The following is a 21,492-nucleotide window of genomic DNA, read 5'->3' as shown; positions in this document are numbered from 1 at the left end:
TGGGGGATAGTGATCAATTTATCGCACCCTCATTGCGGGATTTCAATTGGAGGTTCATAACTCACCAATGTATGTAGGTTAACAGTCAATAATAAGATGTTGCATGCGTCAGTATTGGCCACTGCACAATAAAGTTTGGTGATCACTGACTCATTCCATTCACAAAGTCAGGTAATTCTTTCTCACTTTCCTTGAGGGTACCAATGTCGTCAGTGAACTTGATCACTGATATCCTTCCACAATGAATTTTAGTACCATTACTGTACCTGTCGGATAGGTGATGGCAGAGCACCTGTCTGCGGGAGTAGGAGAACCAGACACATTTACGGATACAATGTAACAATACCGTATTTACTTCCCTTATTTACCACAACATAATAGGAAGACAGTAACTAGTTCTCGAAAGAACAGTTACTGTTGATGACCGTGCAGCCGTTGACCTTCGTCTGTGCGAATGTGCACAGGTTGCCCAAACTCTTACGGGAATCGCCAAAGCGTGCGCGAGTAATGAGTGGGTGGGCAAATGTCTATAAGGTACAATACATATGTAGAATTGTGGACAGTTGGGAATGTGTCTCACGGGAAGTGTGCAAGGAATAAGTCCCTGCAGTCGCGATATTCATCTGTGTCCTCGGTGGCTCAGGTGGATAGAGCGTCTGCCATGTAAGCAGGAGATCCCGGGTTCGAGTCCCGGTCGGGGCATACATTTTCAGCTGTCCACATCGTAGTATAACAACAACACCTGTCGGCAGCTGAGGTTGTCAGTTAGTCATCATTTACAACATAATAGCGTAACAGCACGGTACACTGGTCATAGCATAGATATTTAGGCTACAGTAATGGTAAATGTGACCTGGTAGTTTGGGAGAGGCAGGATAAGGCAACGATTGTGGATGGGGCCGTAATCAGCTAACGTTGGCTACAGTAAACACACTTTATTTGAGGAAATAATTTTCAACAATCATTTTAAAGGAATTTATGACACTGACTGATGAAGGCCTTACTAAGAAAGAATTCAAAATTATTTGTCAGCTGAAGGCCACAAGCAACTTTAGAATACTCAACAGCTGAAGGCATGAGGAAAACAGTTGCATGTTAAGAAATACACTCCTGGAAATTGAAATAAGAACACCGTGAATTCATTGACCCAGGAAGGGGAAACTTTATTGACACATTCCTGGGGTCAGATACATCACATGATCACACTGACAGAACCACAGGCACATAGACACAGGCAACAGAGCATGCACAATGTCGGCAATAGTACAGTGTATATCCACCTTTCGCAGCAATGCAGGCTGCTATTCTCCCATGGAGACGATCGTAGAGATGCTGGATGTAGTCCTGTGGAACGGCTTGCCATGCCATTTCCACCTGGCGCCTCAGCTGGACCAGCGTTCGTGCTGGACGTGCAGACCGCGTGAGACGACGCTTCATCCAGTCCCAAACATGCTCAATGGGGGACAGATCCGGAGATCTTGCTGGCCAGGGTAGTTGACTTACACCTTCTAGAGCACGTTGGGTGGCACGGGATACATGCGGACGTGCATTGTCCTGTTGGAACAGAAAGTTCCCTTGCCGGTATAGGAATGGTAGAACGATGGGTTCGATGACGGTTTGGATGTACCGTGCACTATTCAGTGTCCCCTCGACGATCACCAGTGGTGTACGGCCAGTGTAGGAGATCGCTCCCCACACCATGATGCCGGGTGTTGGCCCTGTGTGCCTCGGTCGTATGCAATCCTGATTGTGGCGCTCACCTGCACGGCGCCAAACACGCATACGACCATCATTGGCACCAAGGCAGAAGCGACTCTCATCGCTGAAGACGACACGTCTCCATTCGTCCCTCCATTCACGCCTGTCGTGACACCACTGGAGGCGGGCTGCACGATGTTGGGGCGTGAGCGGAAGACGGCCTAACGGTGTGCGGGACCGTAGCCCAGCTTCATGGAGACGGTTGCGAATGGTCCTCGCCGATACCCCAGGAGCAACAGTGTCCCTAATTTGCTGGGAAGTGGCGGTTCGGTCCCCTACGGCACTGCGTAGGATCCTACGGTCTTGGCGTGCATCCGTGCGTCGCTGCGGTCCGGTCCCAGGTCGACGGGCACGTGCACCTTCCGCCGACCACTGGCGACAACATCGATGTACTGTGGAGACCTCACGCCCCACATGTTGAGCAATTCGGCGGTACGTCCACCCGGCCTCCCGCATGCCCACTATACGCCCTCGCTCAAAGTCCGTCAACTGCACATACGGTTCACGTCCACGCTGTCGCGGCATGCTACCAGTGTTAAAGACTGCGATGGAGCTCTGTATGCCACGGCAAACTGGCTGACACTGACGGCGGCGGTGCACAAATGCTGCGCAGCTAGCGCCATTCGACGGCCAACACCGCGGTTCCTGGTGTGTCCGCTGTGCCGTGCGTGTGATCATTGCTTGTACAGCCCTCTCGCAGTGTCCGGAGCAAGTATGGTGGGTCTGACACACCGGTGTCAATGTGTTCTTTTTTCCATTTCCAGGAGTGTAGTAAGGTATTTTCATCTTAAACAATCAAAAATCTGTAACAAGCTATAGTGAGGGCTGAAGGCCTTATTAAGACGGAATTGAAAATTATTTGTTGGCTGAAGGGCACAAGCAATGCTACAAACAATTAACGGCTGAAGCCTGAATTGCAAGTGAGGACAGCAATTACACATTAAAAATACAAAAACGTTTTCAAACAATCTTAACAAAATGTAATAAGCTATAGTGATGGCTGAAGGCCTTGTCAGGACAGAATGGAAACTTATTTGTCAGCTGAAAGCCACAAACAATGTTACAAACACTTAACAGCTGAAGGTCTGAATTACAAGTGAGGAAGGCGATTACACGTTAAAACATTAGGGTACATTTTAAACAATTATGTCAACTTGACCAAGTAAGACAGAGTGATCCACAGACAGTGCCCCACGGATCGACTTGAGGAAGGTCACTACAGCTGTGCAAGCAGTGAGACTGGCAGCCAAGAATAATTTTGACTTAAGGAGGGCAACTCAAACTAGAGGTAGTTTAAACGCCGATCAACCCTCTTACCAAATCCACTTAACGCCAGATAACCAGTACAACGATGGAATAATTCAGGTGAGGGCGAGGTGACAGATAGCACTGCGTCTCCAGAATCTGGTGTTTAAAACACCGAAAGGCAGAAGGAATCACTATAACCAAGATAGACAAGGAAAAGAATTATCCATACCCCAATCAAAGAAGATGTCAAATTACGCGCCATGCTGGACAGCATCGACAAGGTGAGGAAATGTACAATGCCGCAAATTACGCTAACCTCCAGGGCAGGTAACTGGGGCGTTAGCGGGCACTAGGCAGTAAGATACCGCTGCTTGCACTTCACCAATAACAACACCAAATTCAAACTAATATCAAACAGTAGGAGACGGCTAATAGCTTCCGCCAACCGGACAGATTCCATTTGTTGCGGTTGCCGGGAGCAGCAACATGCTAACAACAGTGAGAACTCAAACATTGGAGGTTTCACTACTGGATAAGGTTTACGCAACTTCAAACATTCGGTCGTCGGCTACAGCCCCTCGATCCAACAGTGCCTGCACGCCGCCAGTGGACCCTGCCTGCCCTCGCGCTGCCCACCTCCTCGCTGCTCCGTCTGAAGACGAACTGCCTGACACACACGGCGACCCGGAAACACAAGTAGTCGCCCCAAAGATAGTACCACAGTACTGGGTATCGATAACCGCTGCTGCTGCCACTCGTGGACAAACAATACTAGTTAACTCAGTGGCGCCAATAACAGAAGAAGGAAACGAGATGCCACTACCGCTGTTACAAGACACCAAGTTATGAAAGGCAAGAACGTGTACCGCACACGGCTGAGTAAACTTTATTTAAATAAAATTTAACAATAAAGGAAAAGCTAAAACTGACAATATATTGAATTTATAGTTCAGAGCCAATGGCGATTGGCAAGTGATATATAACACACAATAATTAAAACCGTAAATTCTTCACAAAAATAGAATATTTGCATATGACTGCCTCGATGTAAGACAAAATCAATCTCGTAACGTGAACAAAGAGACATAGCTAGTAAAATTATACCTCAACTGTATTTAAACTTCCGTTTCAAAAATATAGCAATTGCATAAAAAATTTAAACATCACAAGGATATAGCCAAACTTTGTCAAGAGGGCTTTAAGCAAGACACAATTTCACACCATTTAAATCAACTTAGAAAGAAATAGAAAAAACAAAATCCTTCAAACAACAATTTCAGTTTATCTATTCTGCACCCTGATGGGCCCAGTAGAATCACTACCCTCAGCTCCATCTTAGTTAGCATGCATAACAACCAAAAAATTTTCCTAAGGAAGGCGCCATCTCATCGACATTGTGTCGTTGCACTACAGCCCCTTGAGATAGCGTAGGTCCCACTGACTGCACCCGACGGCAGCAGCACCTAAGGTAGCCTCGGACACGACACAGACAAACAAATTGCACTCCAAAACATATGGAAAAGCCAAGAAATTTACAGCCAAGCGTCGTCACCCTTGTGAAGCCGTCAACCTTTTACCCGGCACTAACCTAAGATAGCAAACATTGAATTAACGAATCAGAAGAACCAATTGTTTCTGTAAATACCACACAGCTCATATTGCGACTCATATACTGAGAGGCAGGGTGTGAATCGGACATTCAACAAAGCTACTATCCCCCTTGAAAATGTCCTCCGCAGATGGGGACGAAACGTCGGGTTTTGGAGTTAAATCCCTTAGACGACGGCATAATAGCCCGGAATATTTTATTAACTGTGACAATTCCGGTCGTGAAAGTTAACATTTTACAACCTGTCAATATCGTTATCCGCAACGTCCGACTCCAGGGCATACGCTTTTCACCACAATCACGCAACGGCTTCGAGAAAGAAGTGCCTTCACTACAGGCGTGATTGTGGTGCTCCAAGGAGACACCGCACACGCTAATTGGAAGAGCCCATATTGCATCACGTTGAAGCGAGCAACATCATTCGTAGGTACAGTGCGTGCACCGAAATTGGTGGTCGCCACATCAGACCTTACCTGCAGTGGATCAGAATGCTAACCCCTCCTATGAAAAAGACAAGTATAACTGTAAAGAGCAGTGTCTGTGAAAACTGATTAAGTTTCATTTTCGTTTTTTGCTTATTAGTAAGTGAAATTATAAAACAAGTGATGTACTGCGTCGCGATTAATAAATTACTTGTAAAAGTAGCTACGTTGTCAACATGTTTTCAATTGGTTGTAACTTGGAACCGGTACGTTTGCAGACATGGATTCGAGTTCAGAATATTAAACTACTCAGTCCCATCTAAAAGTCCTAGAAGTCTGGTAGGGGAATTTTAGAATACCACGTATAACATCTCTAGATACTTCCTCTCTACGAGATCAGTGCAGACGGCTGTAGTACGAAGGTTATTCATAAACTAAGGTACAATTTTTTTAAGTCATCGTTTTCTGCTTGGTTTAATGTGGCCTACCACGAATTCCTCTCCTGTGCCAGCCTCTTCATCTCAGGAGTAGCACTTGCAAACTTTGTCCTCAATTATTTGCTGGATGTATTCCAATCTCTCTCTTCCTCTACAATTTTTAGCTCTACAGCTCTATCCAGTACCATGGAAGTTATTCCATGATGTCTTAAAGGATGTCCTACCATTCTCTCCTTTCTTCTTGTCAATGTTTCCCATATAGTCCTTTCCTTTCCCATTCCCCGGATAGTCTCCTCATTCCTTACCTTGTCATTCCACCTAATTTTCAACATTCTTCTGTAGCACCACATCCCAAACACTCCGATTTTCTTCTGGTCCGGCTTCCCCACAGTCCATGTTTCCTTACGATACAATGCTGTGCTCCAAACGTACATTCTCAGTAATTTCTTCCTCAAATTAAGGCCTCTGTTTGATACTAGTAGACTTCTCGTGGCCAGGAATACCTTTTTGCCAGTGCTAGCCTGCTTCTGATATCGTCCTTACTCTGTCCGTCATAGGATATTTTCCTGTCCAGGTAGAAGACTTCCGTAACTTCACCTATTTCGTCATATCCAATTCTGATATGAAATTTCTTGCTATCCTCATTCCTGCTACTTTCGTCTTTCTTCGATTTACTCCCGGTCCTTATTCTGTACTCATTAGACTATCCATTCCATTCAGCAGATTCTGTAATTCTTCTACACTTTCACTGAGGACAGCAAAGTCATTAGCAAATCTTATCATTGATATGCTTTCACGTTGAATTTTAATTCCATTCTTGAACCCTTCTTTTATTTCGTCATTGATTCTTCAATGTATAGGCTAAACAGTAGGGCTAAACACTACATGTCTGGCTTACACCCTTTTTTTTAATCCGAGTACTTCGTTCTTGGTCTTTTATTGTTCCCTCTTGCTTCTTGTATGTTTCGTATAATACCTGTCTTTTTTTTAGAATTTCGAACATTTTGCATTGTCGAATGCTTTTTCCAGGTCGATAAATCCTATGAACGTGTCTTGATTTTTCTTTAGTCTTGCTTCCATTAGCAAGATCCGATTTCTTGCAAAAGGTAACCCATTAGAACATGTCCGAAGAACAGAGAACAGATACCACTCGTGATCTTGCAGCTCTCGAAGAATGAAATTACAAAGAAATCCAGACCATTAGCTGCTTACAGTGTAAGTAGCCTGTTTATGTGTTTGTATGTTGGCAGCGGTGTGCAGCGCTCTGCATTAATAACTCTGACAGTGCTGTGCGGTCTCTGCAAGAGACTCTGTGGCTGGTCGGACTAGTAGTTGGAAGTGAATCGCCAGCAGTGGTGGAACTTGGAGATGAACAGGCAGCAGTGATGGAAGTTGGGAGTGAGTAGTCAGCAGTGATGAAGGTTAGAGGTTAATAATTAGCAGTGCTGGAGGTTTGCAGTATTAGCACGAGCGGACGGTCTGAATTTATATCCGTCATTTATTACTGATGATTTTTGAACTGGTTGTCCCATTCTTAAGGTAAATACATAGTTTGCTCTGCAACAAAATCTTTCCTTTGCTAGCCACATGCCTATTAGTAGTTAGACCCTACAGTAAGTAGAATCTTGTATTTAGTTAGCTGTATTGGCGCTTGCTGTACCGGAGTAGTTCACATAATGAAGATTTTTGTGAGGTAAGTGACTTATGATACGTATAGGTTATTGTTAGCATTTCCTCTAATTCAAGGCCATTCTTTTGTATTAATTATTTGAAGTCAGGTTATCAGTTTTAAAGCAGTCAGATCGCGTTATCCTTGAATATTGTGAGTAATTAATGAATAGGAAAAGTTCGAGTTCTGTTTGTCAAGGCAAATTCTGTAGGTCAGTGTTGAAATGATAAGAATAAGTAAACAGAAACTAGGCTCAGTACGTTCAGTTTCACTCAGCAGCTTAAGAACATTGAGTAAGTATTCAGCAGTTTAAGTAAAAACATTTTAATCGAGAAATTCACCTGTCGACGCTTAGCCGAGCATACCTCACTGGAATATTCTGATTTTTCTTGTAGTTTGAATAATTAGTGCACGATTAGAAATTATTGTTATTGCTAACGCATAATTGTATAGAAAATTTCCTTTGTAGCTGTCGTTTCTCATTGCTGTGCAATATTGTAATAACAGAAGCATTTGTGGCATGCATATCGATTTGCCTAAAGAATATCGCAGTCGCGTTTGCAACTAATTGGATATTTATTATTTTAAGTGTTGTTTTAGTGTGTCTTCCAATTTTTATTTTTAAAATTGTTGTTTTTTGTGTTATTGTGCATAATAGTGTGGCAATCATGACGTGTGAAAAATGTAATACTAGGCTGAAAGCAAATTGAGAAATCACAGTGAAGATGAGAGTAGCTCGTTACTGCCTCCTTGTAACGAAGTGATAAATATTTAAGACAGTAATTTGATAATTGTGTACAGGGACATGGATCAGGCAGTAAATGACGGTGCAGAAATGGAAACAATCAGTCAACAGAGAAGTATTGTCGATCAATCGATCAGTAACTCTTCGCCTCAGGAATTCGGAATAACAAAACGAAATCTTGCAAATTCCATAGATTTAGGTTTTGCGTCATTACCCGTTTCTGAATTTACTCAAGACACACTTTCGATTTTCGATATATAGGTATTGCGGTGTGGATGCATTTCCGGAAAGCGCATTGGGATATGTTTCAGTCACACATACATTGTTGTTGCTATTACTTCAAAAAGTTAATCAAATGAACCAGGAGCTTAAAAAATTTAACACAGTTGAACAACCACTTGAACTAACATGTGAAGATTTAACTGCTGATACATACGAAATCCTTTGCCCCATGAACCATGGACCTTGCCGTTGGTGGGGAGGCTTGCGTGCCTCAACGATACAGATAGCCGTACCGTAGGTGCAACCACAACAGAGGGGTATCTGTTGAGAGGCCAGACAAACGTGTGGTTCCTGAAGAGGGGCAGCAGCCTTTTCAGTAGTTGCAGGGGCAACAGTCTGGATGATTGACTGATCTGGCCTTGTAACACTAACCAAAATGGCCTTGCTATTCTGGTACTGCGAACGGCTGAAAGCAAGGGGAAACTACGGCCGTAATTTTTCCCGAGGGCATGCAGCTTTACTGTATGATTAAATGATGATGGCGTCCTCTTGAGTAAAATATTCCGGAGGTAAAATAGTCCCCCATTCGGATCTCCGGGCGGGGACTACTCAAGAGGACGTCGTTATCAGGAGAAAGAAAACTGGCATTCTACGGATCGGAGCGTGGAATGTCAGATCCCTTAATCGGGCAGGTAGGTTAGAAAATTTGAAAATGGAAATGGATAGGTTGAATTTAGATATAGTGGGAATTAGTGAAGTTCAGTGGCAGGAGGAACAAGACTTTTGGGCAGGTGAATACAGGGTTATAAATACAAAATCAAATAGCGGTAATGCAGGAGTAGGTTTAATAATGAATAAAAATATAGGAGTAAGGGTAAGCTACTACAAACAGCATAGTGAACGCGTTATTGTGGCCAAGATAGACACGAAGCCCACGCCTACTACAGCAGTACAAGTTTATATGCCAACTAGCTCTGCAGATGACGAAGAAACTGATGAAATGTATGATGAGATAAAAGAAATTATTCAGGTACTGAAGGGAGACGAAAATTTAATAGTCATGGGTGACTGGAATTCAAGAGTAGGAAAAGGGAGAGAAGGAAACATAGGGGTGAATATGGATTGGGGCTAAGAAATGAAAGAGGAAGCCGCCTGGTAGAATTTTGCGCAGAGCATAACTTATTCACAGCTAACACTTGGTTTAAGAATCATGAAAGAAGGTTGTATACATGGAAGAGCCCTGGAGATACTACAAGGCATCAAATAGATTATATAATGGTAAGATAGAGATTTAGGAACCAGGTTTTAAATTGTAAGATATTTCCAGGGGCATATGTGACTCTGACCACAATCTATTGGTTATGAACTGTAGATTAAAACTGAAGAAACTGCAAAAAGGTGGGAATTTAAGGAGATGGGACCTGGATAAACTGAAAGAACCAGAGGTTGTACAGAGTTTCAGGGAGAGCATAAGGGAACAATTGACAGGAATCGTGGAAAAAGAAACAGTAGAAGAAGAATGGGTAGGTTTGAGGGATGAAATAGTGAAGGTAGCAGAGGATCAAATAGGTAAAAAGATGAGGGCTAGTAGAAACCTTTGGGTAACAGAAGAAATATTGAATTTAATTGATGAAAGGAGAAAGTATAAAAATGCAGTAAATGAAGCAGGCAAAAAGGAATACAAAAGTCTCAAAAATGAGATCTACAGGAAGTGCAAAATGGCTAAGCAGGGATGGCTAGAGGAAAAATATAAGGATGTAGAGGCTTATCTCACTAGGGGTAAGATAGATAATGCCTACAGGAAAATTAAAGAGACCTTTGGAGAAAGGAGAACCAATTGCATTAATATCAAGAGCTTTGATGGAAACCCAGTTCTAAGCAAAGAAGGGAAAGCAGAAAGGTGGAAGGAGTATATAGAGGGTCTGTACAAGGGCGATGTAGTTGAGGACAATATTATGGAAATGGAAGAGGATGTAGATGAAGATGAAATGGGAGATATGATACTGCATGACGAGTCTGACAGGGCACTGAAAGACCTGAGTCGAAACAAGGCCCCCGGAGTAGACTACATTCCATTAGAACTACTGACAGCCTTGGGAGAGCCAGGCCTGACAAAACTCTATCATCTGGTGAGCAAGATGTAAGAGACAGGCGAAATACCCTCAGCTTTCAAGAAGAATATAATAATCCCAAACCCAAAGAAAGCAGGTGTTGACAGATGTGAAAATTGCCGAACTATCGGTTTAATAAGCAACAGCTGCAAAATACTAAGGCGAATTCTTTACAGACGAATGGAAAAACTGATAGAAGCCGACCTCGGGGAAGATCAGTTTGGATTCCGTAGAAATGTTGGAACACGCGAGGCAATACTGACCCTACGACTTATCTTAGAAGAAAGATTAAGGAAAGGCAAACCTATGTTTCTAGCGTTTGTAGACTTAGAGAAAGCTTTTGACAATTTTGATTGGAATACTCTCTTTCAAATTCTGAAGGTGGCAGGGGTAAAATACAGAGAGCGAAAAGCCATTTACAATTTGTACGGAAAGCAGATGGCAGTTATAAGAGTCGAGGGATATTAAAGGGAATCAGTGGTTGGGAAGGGAGTGAAACAGAGTTTTAGCCTGTCCCCGATGTTATTCAATGGATATATTGAGCAAGCAATAAAGGAAACAAAAGAAAAGTTCGGAGTAGGTATTAAAATCCATGGAGAAGAAATAAAAACTTTGAGGTTCGCCGATGAAATTGTAATTCTGTCAGAGACAATAAAGGACGTGGAAGAGCAGTTGAACGGAATCAACAGTGTCTTGAAAGGAGGGTATAAGATGAACATCAACAAAAGCAAAACGAGGATAATGGAATGTAGTCGAATTAAATCGGGTGATGCTGCCGTAATTAGATTAGGAAATGAGACACTTAAAGTAGTAAAGGAGTTTTGCTATTTGGGGAGCAAAATAACTGATGATGGTCGAAGTAGAGAGGATATAAAATGTAGACTGGCAATGGCAAGGAAAGCGTTTCTGACGAAGAAAAATTTGTTAGCATCGAGTATAGATTTAAATGTCAGGAAGTCGTTTCTGAAAGTATTTGTATGGAGTATAGCGATGTATGGAAGTGTAACGTGGACGATATATAGCATAGACAAAAAGAGAATAGAAGCTTTCGAAATGTGGTGCTACAGAAGAATGCTGAAGATTAGATGGGTAGATCACATAACTAATGAGGAGATATTGAATAGAACTGGGGAGAAGAGGAGCTTGTGGCACAACTTGACTAGAAGAAGGGATCGGTTGGTAGGACCTGTTCAGAGACATCGATGGATCACCAATATAGTATTGGAGGGCAGCGTGGAGGGTAAAAATCGTAGAGGGAGACCAAGAGATGAATACGCTAAGCAGATTCAGAAGGATGTAGGCTGCAGTAGGTACTGGGAGGTGAAGAAACTTGCACAGGATAGAGTAGCATGGAGAGCTGCATCAAAACAGGCTCAGGACTGAAGACCACAACAACAACACGTACGAAATCGAATCAAAACATCAAAAAGTTTCTGAAAATCTAAAAACGCAAATTTGTGATCATTTTCAGCCCATTTTCTCCCAACATTACGGAAACATGAAGCTTACATACAGGAACAGCAGATTATTGTACATGAAAATCACGACACCTTGCAAGCTAAAATTGACACAGTTGCATCTACCGAAGCAGTTACGCAACCTGTAAAAGTTCAGGAAAACTTAAAGGACACAGTGGTTACGATTACAACACAAACGAACACACTAGAACTTGGTTCAGAAAAACACACGGAAGAAATTAACACATTATCGGAAAAAGTAGCTGACCTTTCGGAGCAGTTAACAAACGTATCTACGAAGGTAGATGACGATCCGAATGAGACAAAACAGGTAGCTTTCACTGACACAGAAAAGTACAAGGAAATTAAGAAAGTTAAACAAAATCAGAATCAAATTAATATGCAACACAACACAGGAATGTGGAAAGTAAAAAATCAGTTGGCACACGTGATACAAGAACTCCACATTTCAGAGGATACTCGCGTTCCGACACGGGAAGAGGGATTTAAAAATACAAAAGAGTCAGGGTATTTCGGAGATCTTGAAAGCAGTCGGCAAGGTGTAGCGAGCCTTAAGACGGAGCCGCCGACACGATGTAAGACTGACGGATTTGCGACTTGGCATTATGATGAGTTTGATTGTATGCTTTTCATCACAGCGCGTAAATTCAGAACTATAGTAGTGATATACATCCACAGGCTTGGTTTCATCGATTTTCTTATTGTTTTCCTCCTAACTAATTATTAGAGGAAAACAAAAAACACAAAAAATTAACAAAAGTTTATACCACATTTCTTGTGTAAAACCGATTATTGAGAAACAATTTACTTTCTGACTTAGTCTTTGCCATTAAATTTTTGACTTCATGCTACTATTGCGCTTTGTTACATTTAGAAACTGTTAACATACAGCGGTGTTTTGAAGTTAACTCTCTAATCAAGAACCCAAAGAAAGCTATTAATACAGTAATTTTACGAGTACTCTTGTATAGGAAACAGACGACACACTCTTATTGTGTGAACATTTTGCTTGTTAGTTGCACGATTACGTAACGACTACAAGGCTCACATACTTGGAACATACCGATGATGAGGTTTTACTGCAACGTTATGGTTTACTTGAATAGACGTTTTTTATGTAAAGTACTCTCTGAGAGATTACAGATGACACAATATTTGGTTTGTTTGACAGCTACACGATTATATTACGACGCTACTAATGAGTGACACAATTTTCATTATTGCATTTACACTGTATCTGTTTTATGTCTGCGCAATTTTCTGTATTCTTCTGGAAAGTAAAATATGTTTTGGTAATGACTTTTGTGGGATAACTACAATGAGATAGGTATTTTTCGTAACACAACAATACGTTACAGTATAGTACTTTCAAGGTCACGGCAATGAACATAACAACTACGACATTTTTACGCATACTACTTCACTTTTGTATATGACAAATATAAGTACATTGATTTTTGGAGAAATTTGCTTATGAACGACGATAACCACGACATTTGGTACATTTCTTCCGTTAAGCAATGACAGAAATTATCTTACAACAACAAGCACAGTTTATCGCTGCAGGACACCCATTTGAGTGATTAATTTTTGTACTCGAACATTTTTAAGAAATATTTTTGAACTACTGTGATACAAAGAAGGTTTTCGGCGATACATTTGATTCTGCAGTTTTAATCTGAAACATCTCAGGGTGTAATTATATTAGCCCTCATGGGGGTACACCTACTTTGTGTACCATGCGTGTGGGAAGAGCAAGGAGCCCTAGCTAATGTGGTATTTGCTTATACAATTTTACGCTTCGGCACCATATTTCTGTAACACAGAATTACACAGCTATCTTACCATTTAACGCCGGCCGAAGTGGCCGTGCGGTTATAGGCGCTGCAGTCTGGAACCGCGAGGCCGCTACGGTCGCAGGTTCGAATCCTGCCTCGGGCATGGATGTGTGTGATGTCCTTAGGTTAGTTAGGTTTAACTAGTTGTAAGTTCTAGGGGACTAATGACCTCAGCAGTTGAGTCCCATAGTGCTCAGAGCCATTTGAACCATTTTTTTACCATTTAACTGAGAGAGACAAACATTTCTTTTTTAATGCGTCTCTGACACGTCTAGTTAATTAAGCAGTTGGATTACTTCACACTTATGAAATTGTACTTTGTCTGTATTTTGGTAACTGTTTATATATTTTCGGAACCATTGTGATACTGCGAGAGATTTGAGTGATGTATTTTGCATGGGATCATGATTTTTTAAGTATGTTTGAAGTAGATGACACTACCGAAACGAGCAGAGGGCATTTTATTAGAGGTTTTGAGAATATTAAAGGAAGCTACGACGATTTTGAAATTTGAGTGAGGAGCTATGATGATATTTTTATGATGACAACGTATATTATGATGTTGAGTTATGTTTATGATCAATGAGATGATGCTATATGAGGAATTTGATTATGCTATATATTCATTATGATGAAATATTGAATAAGTGACAACGAATATGTATATGCGTAATTAGGTAACGAGTAATGAGTAGTGGTTAGGGACTCTGGTTTGTGAAAAATGATTGAAACCAAGAATTTTACTTTAAGAGTTATGAAGGTGAGTATATATGTGAATGTGAGTACCACAATGCCAACAGAAATTTTTGGATACTGTTATTCATAAGATTTCGTATCTATACACTACCAATGTAAATTTTCAACCTGTGAAATTTTTTATTTGTATGAAACTGTCACTGTAGTGGAAACTGTTGTCATAAATATCTCGGTAAAGAGTACATGTGACCTTGACGTAACGCTGGCATGAGCTGTGCGGTAGTCGCTTTGAAATATACCTATTGTTGCGTGGACTTTAAACTTTCCTCGTGCCGCTTCAGCAACTTTGAAGCTTGTTACACTTCCCTAAGCATTAGCATAGCTATAGAAAAGAGAGGCCGTTGACCTCGCTTTTGAAATTTCTATGCAGAAAGCTCCTCAAACATGACATATTATTACTTGGTAACATACGATTACACTTTGGACGTCGTACTTTGTGCTACTTACTGAAATGCTTATGAAATGATTAGAAATATTCTTACGTCAACACACCTGATTATGACAAGTGTTTTTCACGAGAGTTGAAAGAATTTTTACTGACTTATGAAACGCCATGTGGCTATTGAATGATTTTTTCATGCTTTGCTTTGTACATATTTGCTTATTTTAATTAATATCTGGTTTCTAGCTGCGCTGCAGCGTTGGTTTTATAAAATAAAATCTGATACATATACTAATGTAAATACTTTGTGTCTAAAGATCCATTAAATAATAATCTTATCATATACATTCTTAAAAAAGGAGCATTAGGAAAGGAAAGAGGCATAAACAGGAGAAGGGACTAATAACAGTATTTGCATAAGTAATTTTCTTTTCAAGGACTTAGTAATTTTTTGGTAGAATACGTTGTTGTTGTGCATCACTCTAGTGCTAAGATGTGACATAGACATTAAAATGAGAATAGACATTTCCCTTATCTGCATTGCTGTCTTTACTGTAATATTTTCTCTGCCTGTGCTTTATCATGATTAGGTATAAGTTATTGAATTTGCTGCGATTATTTGTCAGTCATAGTTCTAGTTTTTGTTTTGTAACATATTCTAAGGTATTCAGACATTGTTTATTCTATTCTGTTTCCTTTCAATATTCATGTGTCAGTGTTTCTAAGGATATTCTCATTTTGTCATTTATTTGCTGATGTCATAGTTCCTGTAATACTAATGTATATGTTTATTTTTATTCATTTTGTAAAACCTGTATTACTACAAATGTTGTCTGTATTATCATGTTCTTGATTGTAATGATGTTTTCTGTACCCTTGTAATTGCATTCTTATGCTGTAAAATTGTTGATTGTATAGACACCAGTCCTTCAAGTTAAGTAAGTAATGGGGATTCTTTTTACTGCACACATTTCTGTTGGTCATTCTATATGTATAAAATGTAAGAGGGTATATGACTGTGTTAGTGCTTGCACGTGTGTTGATAATTCAACAAGGGACTAGTTAACAGCATTACTGGTTCTAAGGATATTGAAAAAGCTAGTGAGTGCACAAGTGGTAGTTTATGGACTTGCTACATTATCCGCAAGACTCTTCAATTGTGATTGTGCACCCGCACAGTCTCAACGGATGGCTGCTGGCCATCTCTTCAAGGACTACAGTGGGTCTGCACTTTTGATAGCCCATTACTACCACAATGTCTACAAGGCATACAGTGGGTCTGCTCTGTAGCGGCCTACCTTCCAATATTCTTCAGGACTTCGACTGACCCTGCTGTGGGTTTGCTGTGTTGTGGCCCACTACCATTCATCATGTCAAGAGACAGCACTGAGTTTCCGTTAGGAAAAAAATCACTCTCCATTTCGGACCAACAGTTAGAGACTGGATGCCCAAAGGAACTGGAACATGTATCTCCTAATGAGCCAACTGCCCTTTTCTGGTTATCTGGATTCGAATAGTGATACAACGAATCTTCTTTGTGCAGCAACACTCCATGCGGAACACTACTTCTTCAAGACTGCATGGAGGTCCACTACTTACATCTGCATTTTCTTTTACTGCTCAGACTTTGTGCATATAGCTGTCATAGACTACTCTTCTGATAAATGATTAGGACTGTCTTTAGTGGCTGTGAGGTGAATTTTTTTATTTATTGACCAACAGTATATTACTAATTGTGTGCATATGATCTATCTGATATTATTAATAAGAAAAAATTCTTAACAAATTAGTCTTGGCCACTGCCCAAACCGTTTTGTAAAATATTTTGAGAGGAGCAAGCGAGGTATGTAAGTAGCCTGTTTATGTGTGTGGATGATGACAGCACTATGTAGCGCTCTGCATTAATAACTCTGACAGCACTGTGCGCACTCTGCAAGAGACTCTGTGGCTGGTCAGACTAGCAGTTGGAGGTGAATCGCGAGCAGTAGTGGAACTTGGAGGTGAACAGCCAGCAGTGATGGAAGCTGTGAGTGAGTAGTCAGCAGTGATGGAGGTTAGATGTTAATAATCAGCAGTGTTGGAGGTTTGCAGTATTAGCACGAGTGGAAGTCTGAACGTATATCCATCATTGAGATTTATTACTGATGATTATTCATTTTTGAACTGGTTGCCCCATTCTTAAGGTAAATACATTGTTTGCTCTGCAACAAAATCTTTCCTTTCCTAACCACATGCCTTTGCCTATTAGTAGTTAGACCCTAAAGTAGGTAGAATCTTTCATTTAGCTGTATTGGCGCTTGCTGTATGGGAGTAGCTTGTGTAATGAAGATTTTTGTGAGGTAAGTGACTTGTGATATGTATAGGTTATTGTCAGGCTTTCCCCTAATTCAGGGCCATTCGTTTGTATTAATTATTTGAAGTCAGATTATTATTTTAAAGCAGTCAGATCGTGTTATCCTTAATATTGTGAGTAATTAATGAATAGGAAAAGTTTGAGTTCTGTTTGTCAGGGCAAATTCTGTAGGTCAGTGTTGAAATGTTAAGAATTAGCAAAGAGAAAGTAGGCTCGGTACGTACAGTTTCAAAATGGTTCAAATGGCTCTGAGCACGATGGGGTTTAACAGTTGAGGTCGTCAGTCCCCTAGAACTTAGAACTACTTAAACCTAACTAACCTAAAGACATCACATACATCCATGCCCGAGGCAGGATTCGAACCTGCGACCGTAGCGGTCGCGAGGTTCCAGTCTGAAGTGACTGGAACCGCTCGGCCACACCAGCCGGCCGTTCAGTTTCACTCAGCAGCTTAAGAACATTGAGTAAGCATTCAGAAGTTTAAGTAAAAACATCTTTACTCAAGAAGTTTCAACAGGTGTTGATAAATATCAGCGGGGACAGTTGAAAATGTGCGCCCCGGCCGCGACTCGAAACCGTGATCTCTTGCTTACATGGCAGACGCTCTATCCCACTGAGCCATTTTTTTTTCTTATTTCATGTATCATACCGATTTATTTTTATTTTTTAAATATTTATTGAAATCACATAGGACGCTCTCAAGGCGAAAAGTACTGATGTGTAATTACCATTAATAACAAACAAAATATAAAGGGGATTAAAGAAATTAAAGAAAACTCCCTCCTGGCACAACTAAAAAAATTGCATCCACGTCCCGCCAACTTGTGGATCGACACACACTGAATTCCAAGGCAGTCATGCATTCTCCAGATGCGTCTTCATGAGGAACATTGCATTTTGCCGGTACATTGGACCGAGTCCTCGTATTACACTGAAATCGCCTTCTCATACCTTGGACAACCCAGCTGCAGGGCGGATCGAATAAGGCAATACCCAAAAAGTTGCCATAGTACTGACGGTATCGCGGATGGTGCACGGGGAAAGTAAAGCGATCGTGCAGGAACTTCCAAATATCAAGAACACTCTTATCACGTTCATGGAACAAATAAGAGATCGAGAGGCCTTTTATTCAGATCAGTGTTGGTCTTCGTACTGGGAAATATATCTCATATGGGAACAGAAGTGATTTCGGTGTAATGGCATGCGGAGCCGTACATAGAAGAAAGTCAAGAATCTTCTGAATCAGCTGCCACACCTCTACAGAATATCCATACATCAGTCGACGTTGATCCGCATCAAGCGTGTAACAACGAGGACACAGCAACGAATTTGTCATTTTTATGGCATGTAGACGAAGTTGTGTCGTGTATTTCCCATTAACGACCAGACCCCAGGTCGCACGAACGCTCATGTCGAGGAGAACGTGGTGCACAGAACGCCAAATCGCGGGCCATGCGGTAATAGAATATCGGCTTTCCACAACATTCTGAGTATGACTTCTCATCACTAGGCGGTAAACATCACATGCCGTAAAATTCTTGGTACTAGGCAAGTCGGCATGGACATAACTGTATTCGATTAAAAAGGTTCTGACATGTGAGAGAGAGGAAGAAATATGGGCTACTGCAACGGGAGCCACTTGAGAGCGAGGGGCCAGTTGGTCAATCAGGCTTCCCGATAATCTGGTTCGGCGGCGGGTCCACGATTTAACCATTGTACTTACATAAAGGGCAGCTGCTCTCGCTTGGCCGTTGACGAGGACGAGGCCGCCATCTCGAGGACGAAGTGTCAGCGTGTCGCAGAGGAAGATAAGACCCGCATTTACAAAGTAGCCAAACGCCCCCTGAAGTCTGTGTGCCATTGCCTTTGGCATTGGTAAAATCTGTGCTCGTCGTGAGACTAGATGAGTGTTAACAAAATCCACCCGTTGTAACATGTCCAATGCTCTCAGAAGGTTGCCACAAACGTTCGTGTGGACAGCTTCAAGCAGTGGTTTGTAGTTAAACGAGATTGTGTGCTGTATATCATTCGTGAAGGTATTCCCCAGACATTTGGTCTTGTCCACTAATGGCAATGGAGCCACACCCTCTGCTGGAAGACCTCTACCGACGGACGTAGCACTAGATTTCATCAGCCTCACACCGCTGCCAGCAGTAATCCCGTACTGGTTGCTCTATGCCAGTGCCTCTCGCATTTCGTCCTCCGATAGAACACCACGTCATCTGCATAGGCACGGCAGATGAAAGCATGCCGCCTCGTTGTTACCCCTGTCAGCTGGCTCCTCAAACCGTGTAACAGTGGCTCAAGGGCAGTGGCGAAAAGCAGCATCGACAGCGGACATCCTTGACGGACTGACTGCATGACATTAATAGGGCCCGCCACATGGCCATTGACCAGCAGTCACGACGTGGCACCTCGGAGAAGCCGCAAGACGATGTGTATAAACCTGTGGGGAAAGGCCATCCGTCGGAGCACGTTTTCTAGAAAGCCATGACTCACTATATCAAAGGCGTGGTCGAAGTCCACAGTCACTAAGGCACCGCGACTCCAGCAGGTCGTGGTCAGGGATATGACGTCACGGTAATCGATGAATGCCGTCTGAATGTTACTGTCTGCACCAAAGCACGTCTGATCCAGAGAAATGACTTGAGGGATGATGCGCCGAAGACGAGTGGCAAGAATCCGGGTAATAACGTGGTCAACGGGTCAACGGCCGATAATGTCCAACTCCCCGACTTCCTGATGGCTAGGGGACCAGGATAAGCAAGCCTCCTACGAATTCAAGTGGGAGGGGAAGATCAGGATTCATCAGTTCTTCGTATATCGCAGTCCAGCGTGAGCCCATGATGCCATGGAATGTGAATAAAACTCCAGCAGAAACCCGTCGGAACCTGGGGATTTGTACGCCGCACCCTTATGCAGAGCATCAGCGACGTCATCAGCCGTAATTGTCGCTGTGAGAAGTTCCGCAGCAGCCCTGCCAAGAGCACCTGTCAAGGAACGGAGGACGTCAGTCGTTACCGCCATGCTCTGTTCCTCTGCTGCAAAGAACTGGTTGTAGTGATCCACAAACGCTTTTACGATGTCGTTCTAGGACGTCAATCGACGACCATCTGGCATGTCGAGGGCGTTGACCAGCCTTCTCCGACACCGCTGCTTCTCTCGGATAATATATGCATGGACGGGGATTCCCCTAGTGTACAATTGTGACATCTTGCACTTACTATGGTGCCTTCAAGGTGGTGACGGATAACAGAAATTATCTTCTCAATGCGTTGTATTTCAACCTGTCGTTGAACAGATGGGGCATGGTTTGAGAGTTCCTGGAGGATTACGAAATAGTATTCCATGGTATGTCGTTGCCACAGCATTTTGTCGCGACCGTAATTCATCATAGAACGACGTAAAGCAGGCCACCAGAGTATTGAACGATACACTGGAAGGCGTCTCACACAGTTGTTCCAGGTCGTCTCTATGACCTACCTGTATTCCGGATCCTTGAGATGGGCGACATTCAGTTCTCACAGTACTCGACTGGGCCACACCTTTTGCTTCTGGAGCGACACAGTGCAAATGTAGGCGATGTGGTTGGAGAAGGGGGTAGGCCATAACTCAGCGTCAAGCGTGGCAGTTACGATTCTCTGGGAAACGTAGACACGGTCAAGACGACTTGCTGAATGGCTGGTGACGTACGTATACCCAGGTCAATCAGTCGATCACCATACAAGGGGGCCCAAGAATCGGTGAGATTCAGTTCATGCACGAGCAGCTTGAGCTCCTAGCATGTGGTGAAATGAGGATGTTGGTCCTTCTGGAATAACACACAACTGAAGTCGCCGCCAAGAATAATATGATCGTAGCGGCCTACAAACAAAGGAGCGACCTGTTCTGAATAGAATCGCGACCGTTCCCGTCGCTTGGCCGTGCCCAAGGGAGCGTACACATTGATGTTTCGAACACCCCAAGTCACAGCAAGACCCCTAGGCGAAGGTAGGTAAACCACGTAGTCTACCTCAATGCCTTCCTTTAAAAGAGTAGTTGTCCCACTGCCACCATCAGCACTCGGCGTGAGATGAGAAACATAGCCATACATATTAGGAAACGTCGCCAGGCGAACTTCCTGCAGGAGGGCAACATCGACATCCTCAACATGTCGCGGATCAGTTGTAGTTTGACAGGGGTGCCAGTGGTGTTGACATTGATGGAGCCAGTCCTGTAAGTTTGAAGCGGAATTGGGACAACTGGGACGCTCATGGAGGCACGAAGAGCAGCAGCGAGAAGTAACGTTGTCCCAGCAGGCTGCACATCCCCACCCAGTAACCCTGTGGATTAGCAGTCGTGGGTCGGAACATCAGCATTCACTGGTTCGCAACGGTGGGTATTTCGTCGTCTACATCGTCATACCACGCAAAGGTGCGTGGATGGTTTGTGTCCAGTCGAGTACCTGGGAGTCCGAACGAGCCG

The 21,492-nt window shown here is 42.6% G+C and overlaps 1 non-coding gene across 1 annotated transcript; it reads left to right on the top strand.

The window, feature by feature from the left end:
* The first annotated feature begins 628 nt into the window (after positions 1-628).
* Positions 629-702, top strand: Trnat-ugu (transfer RNA threonine (anticodon UGU)). The gene has a single exon. It is a non-coding gene; the product is annotated as a tRNA-Thr (tRNA).
* The last annotated feature ends 20,790 nt before the right edge of the window (positions 703-21,492 follow it).

This window comes from Schistocerca cancellata, chromosome 8 (assembly GCF_023864275.1).
Source record: "Schistocerca cancellata isolate TAMUIC-IGC-003103 chromosome 8, iqSchCanc2.1, whole genome shotgun sequence".
In the NCBI taxonomy this organism is placed as follows: domain Eukaryota; kingdom Metazoa; phylum Arthropoda; class Insecta; order Orthoptera; family Acrididae; genus Schistocerca; species Schistocerca cancellata.
The sequence above is the reverse complement of the archived record's forward strand: the minus strand, read 5'-3'. Positions and strand labels throughout refer to the sequence as shown.